Here is a 6,000-nt window from a genome sequence, read left to right as displayed (position 1 = left end):
CTTAGCTCAGGCTATCATAACCAAATACCATAGACCAGGTAACTTAAACAACAGGAATTTGTTTCTCATAGTTTGCATGAGGAGTCCAACACCAGTGAGCTCGCTGATTCAGGTCCCCGGTGAGGGCACTGTTCCTGGCTTAGAGATGCCTGCCTTCTTGTGTATCCTCCCATGGCAGAAAGTGGTGGGGGTAGGGGGAAAGAGAGAGAGAGAGAGAGAGAGAGAGAGAAAAGAGAATGACCTAGTGTCCCTTCTTATAAGAGCAACAATGACATTATTAGGACCTCACAATCATGACCTCATCTAAGTAGAATTACCTCCCAAAGTTTCGTCTCCAATTACCATCCCATGGGGAATGCATGAATTTTCATTACATGACATGAAATTTGGAGGAACACAAACATTCAGTTCCTAGCAGGAGCTATCAGCAGAAGAAAGAGCTGCAATTACATTAGAGTCACAATCTGAAAAGCAGCACAGCATCCAGAAGAAATTCTAGGAACACAGGTGATGCAGTGTTCTAGGAACCTCTGAAATTACTCAGGGATATTTAAGGGAGCTACTTTTTAAAAAGTATGTGTTTGTTGGAACTTGTAAAATCAAGTTAAAAATCATTTACTTTTATTCTATAATTACAAATTGGTGAGCTTGAGTTCATATGGCTGATTAAGAGATGTTATGTGGGATTTGATAGAACTTTATGAGAAAAATAAAATGGTGAGCAAAATGCTTGCAGTCTTCACCTAAGGAGAAGCGATTCTTGCTTGCTGGTTAGCAACCATATTTTCTTTTGATTGCAGAACTTAGTAACATAAGAATAGGAAAACTAGAAGAAGCAAGAAAGGCTAAAATAATCTGCATAATAAAGAGTTTCCCCTAGATTTCCAGTAATAGTGGAAATACCTCATAAAGGACTAACTCTTTTGCAGATAACAACTATATATTTAAGTTGATGCAAAAGTAATTGCGGTGTTCGCCATTAAAAGTAACGGTGAACACCGCAATTATGTTTGCACCAAACTAATACTCTGAATAAAATGAAATGCAAACACACACACACACCCCAACTATCAAAGGCAACGGAGAGTGATCAAAGTTGGGCAGAAACTGGAGAAGGGTCCACAATTGGAAAATGCGACACTGAGATCTTTTACAATTGTTATGGTTTTCCACTTGAGTGCAGGCCCAGGGCAGCACCACAAAGGACTGAAATCTGATAGAAACCAATCATTTTGCAGGCTGAGAAATACAAACGACAGAGTTTGTCATGAACACAGCAGCTTAGAATATTCTAGAAATCATTTTGCTGGCTGAGAAACAGGACAGGGTTTGTCATGAGCAAAACAGCTTAGAATATTCTGGAAAGCAGCCACTAAGTAGGTGCTCAAATTCTGTACAGAAAATCTGCCCAATTCTCTGGCTGACCCTTGAACTGCACATGTGCTTATTAGAATGGGGCCAAAGAAAATGTGGAGAGACTTCAGGTGCTACTTTCTGAAGGCCTAGAAATTTAAAATTGTGTTACAGCAAGTTAACTTCCAGCTAAAATTTAAGCAGTACTTTGATAAGCCTTTCCTTCAGAATGAAATAACTTTATGCAGAGTTTCTATAATGTGTCATTCACAATGTTCACAATAGAATTCAAAATCACTAATCATAAGAGCACCAGAGGCTGGATAATTTATAAAGAAAATATATTTTATAGTTCTGGAGGCTGGGCATTCCAATGTTGAGGGGCCATGTCTGGTTGGCCCCTGGTGAGGGCCTTGTGCTGTGTTATAACATGGCAGAGGGCATCACAGGACAGGAGGGGGACACTGAGAGCCAAAATGGCTTTTATAATGAAACACTCACGTGATAACTAACCCACTCCCATGATAACCCATTAGTCCATTAATCTATGAAATGTGTTAATCCATTCATGAGAGCAGAGCCGTAATGACCCAATCATCTCTTAAAGGCCTGATCTCTAAATACTCTTACACTGGAGATTAAGTTTTAGCATGAGTTTCAGAGGGCACAAACATTCATAAAATAGCCATAGCTAAATAATAAACTTGGACATTCAGGTATGCTCAAAATGGAAATATGTGATTTTATATATATATATATATATATAAAATACATCTATAAAATTTTTTTAATCCTCTTAGTTTATTTAGCCTATATAGACAGTTTAAAGAAAAATGATGGCATTGTATTGTGGGGCGTTGGCACATGCAGATGTATCATATATGAGAACCATAGCATAAAAACATAAATAGAACGACATGGTTGCAAAGTTCTTGCATCTCTTAGAAAGTGATACAACGTTAACTCTACATAGAATGTGAAAAGTTAAGGATACATATTGTAATCCCTAGATGAGCACTAATTAACGTGCAAATCTGGGTACTTTAATTTTATTTTTAAAGATATCTAGGAAAGAGATTGATTTAGTAAATTGAAATGCAGTGCTGAAGTACCGGATGTGTCAGCACAGTTAAAATATGGATAATAACTTGAAACTTCTGGCTAGGTTTGTTGCCTAATCAAAACAATCTGTGCTACTAAATAATAAACATTATAAAAATAATTTTTATTTTTATTTTAGATTCCTGGAGTATATAAACAGGTTTGTTACATGGATATACTGCATGATGCTGAATGGTCCTATAATCTAGGTAGTGAGAATAGTACCTGACAGGTAATTTTTTCAACCCTCCCCTCTCTCCCCTCTTATCCTTCTATTGGTTGTCAGAGTCTATTGTTTCCATCTTCATGTCTATATGTACCCAATGAATAGCTCCCACTTAAAAGTGAGAACGTGAGGTATTTGATTTTCTGTTCCTGTTCATTTGCTTAGGGTAATAATCTTTAGCTGCAGCCACATGTCTGCAAAGGGCATGATTTCATGTATTTTAATGGCTGCATAGTATTCCATGGTGTACATGTACCACATTTGATTCATCCAGTCCACCCTTAGTGGGCCCCTAGTTTAATTCCATTCCTTTGCTCTTGTGAATAGTGCAGCGATGACTCTACAAGTGCATGTGTCCTTTGGTATAATGATCTATTTTCCTTTAGGTATATACCTGGTAATGGAATTGCTAGGTCAAATGGTAGTTCTGTTTTAAGTTCTTTGAGAAAACGCCAAACTGCTTTCCACGGGGGCTGAACTAATATAAATTCCAAACAAAAGTGTATAACTGTTCCCTTTTCTCTGCAGCCTCGCCAACATCTATTAGTTATTTTTTTCTTTTTAATAATAGCCATTCTTACTGGTGTGAGATGGTATCTCATTGTGATTTTGATTTGCATTTTCTCTGATCATTAGAGATGTTGAACATTTTTTCACATGTCTGCTGGTCACCTGTATGTCTGCTCTTGAGAGGTGCCTGTTCATGTCTTTTGCCCACTTTTTAATGGGGTTATATGTTTTTTGCTTGTTAAATTCCTTATAGATTCTGAATATTAGATATTTGTCAGATGCATAGTTTGAAAATATTTTCCCCCATTCTGTGCATTGTCTATTTACTTTGTAATAGGTTTTTTTTTTTTTGTTTTTTTGTTTTTTTCCTGTGCAAAAGCTCTTTAGTTTAATTAGGTCCCTCTTGTTAATTTTTGTTTTTGTTATACTTACTTTTGAGGACTTAGTCATAAATTCTTTGCCAGGGTTGATCTCCAGAATAGTATTTCCTAGATTATATTCTAAGATTCTTATAGTTTGAGGTCTTAGATTTAAATAGTTAATCCATCATTTATAAAGTTTTGTGTATGGTGTAAGGTAGGGATCCAGTTTCATTCTTCTGCATATGGCTAACCAGTTATCCCAGCATCATTCAGTGACTACAGAGTCTTTCCCCATTGCTTACTTTTGTCAGCTTCATTGCAGATCAGATGGTTGTAGATGTGTGACTTTTTTTCCAGGTTCTCTATTATGTTCTATTGGCCTATTTTTGTATGTGTCTGTTTCTGTAACAGTATCATGTTGTTTGTGTGCACACACACAAATATATATGCAGAGAGAGAGGGACAGAAATTTTAAAGGAATTTTCTCATTGAGCAAGCTGACCAATATACTGGAAATTCAGGAAAGAGTTGATGTTACAATCCTGAGTCCTAAATCTACAGGCTGAAATCTTGGGCAGGGTTTCTATGCTATAGTCTTGAGGCAGAATTGCTTCTTGCTCAGGAAACTTCAGTTTTTACCTCTTACATTTTTTAACTGATTGAATGAGGCGCACCCACATTTTGGAGGGTAGTTTGCTTTGCTCAAAGTCTACTCATTTACATGCTAATTGTGTCTAAAAAATACCTTCTCAGCAACATCTAGACTGTGTTTGACCAAACGGCCTAGTCATGTCGACACATAAAGTTGACCATCTCAAATCCTTGTCTTTTTTTTAATTGTTATGCTTAAATATAAGCTATATGTGACAATGGAATGGGCATATAAATAACTGTTATGAACACTATTCTGGCATTCTTTACTAGCATGATATTTATTACAGAAAAATACATGAAACATAATTTGGTAAAAGTGATACTGTTATTTATCATGTATTCAATGTCTTTTCAGGATTTTAATCATCAAAAACATTTAATTTTCAAATTGGTTATTTATATCTTACACTTCTAAATGTTATAGCTCAAAACATCATTTATTGAAGATATTAGGCATAATTTAGACAGGTCTAACTCTCACATGTCAAACCTACTCACATATTCAAGTAAAGGGTCCAAACAATTTTTGGTAGATGGAACCCGAATCTTAGAAACGGCTGTTTCTGTTTTCTCCTCTTTGTATTTTTTTTTTTTTAAATCTTTTACCCATTTAGGGTAAGCACAGTAAAGCAACTGCTTGTAAAAGTCATGTCAGAAAGAAGCATTAGGAGCACTGCAATACTAAAAACAGCAACAAAATTCTCATCAGTTAGATTGCAGGTTGGGTCCATTACACTTCAACAAACCTAACTCGTTTTTATTCATTTATGAGTCAAGAGGAAAGGATACATTTAAAGAAGAAATAGCCTTCACTGCAGTCACAGAATGGAACAATTTGTAATTTACCTGAAAAAGTTATAATCTGTCTACTAGCAGGTTTTTAGGAATTCACTATTCATTTATTTATTTGTTAATGGCACAGAAGAGACTAGACTACGAAGGTCAAAGTTACATACCTCGTTTTCTTTGTCATAAGACTTAGAAGCTTTAGAAGCAGAAAGTATTAAGTTTATAACCCAGAAATTTCAGAATTAGAAAAAAACTTACCCCTTGAGCAACATGATGAAATCTCATCTCTACAAAAAAAACAAAACAAACAAACAAAAAAACCAAAATCAGCCATGCATAGTAGCATGTGCCTGTAGTCCCAGCTACTAGAGAGGCTTGACTGGGGAGGATCTCCTGGGCCCAGGAGGTCAAGGCTGCATGAGCCATGGCTGTGCCTTAGCACTTCAGCCTGGGTGACAGAGTGAGAATATGTCTCAAAAAACAAAACAAAACAAAAAACATAAAAGAGAAAGGAAAAAACATAGCCTTGAAGAAAATAGGCTTAGCCTGTTTTAAGCTGCACAAATAACTTCAACCAGCATTGATTTTAGTAGCAAAAATGTAGAGATAATCCAAACATTCATCGATGGAAGAATAGATAAATACGTTTGGTATGGTCAAACAATGGATTAAACAAAAAGAAAGACAGAAAGAAAAAGTGCACTTATCTAAATCAGTTAACTTCAAATATACAATTTTAAGTGAATACCAATATGTTGCAAAAATTGGGCAGTGCCTGTTTGCTAGTTCCTATATCAGTACCAGTAACAATATATATTTTTTATGAAAGCACGTTTGTAACATATGTATAAAATCCCACATAGAGAGAAACATATTCATTCAGCATCTCAGGCAAAAGATAGAAGACATAAGATGGAAATGAAAATAATTGGGTGGGAATTTCTGCAGTACATCTGCAAAGCTTTTCTGTTTTTCTTTTCTTTCTTTCTTCTTTTTTTATTTTGT

The sequence above is a fragment of the Theropithecus gelada genome, chromosome 18 (assembly GCF_003255815.1).
Source record: "Theropithecus gelada isolate Dixy chromosome 18, Tgel_1.0, whole genome shotgun sequence".
NCBI lineage: Eukaryota > Metazoa > Chordata > Mammalia > Primates > Cercopithecidae > Theropithecus > Theropithecus gelada.
The sequence above is the reverse complement of the archived record's forward strand: the minus strand, read 5'-3'. Positions refer to the sequence as shown.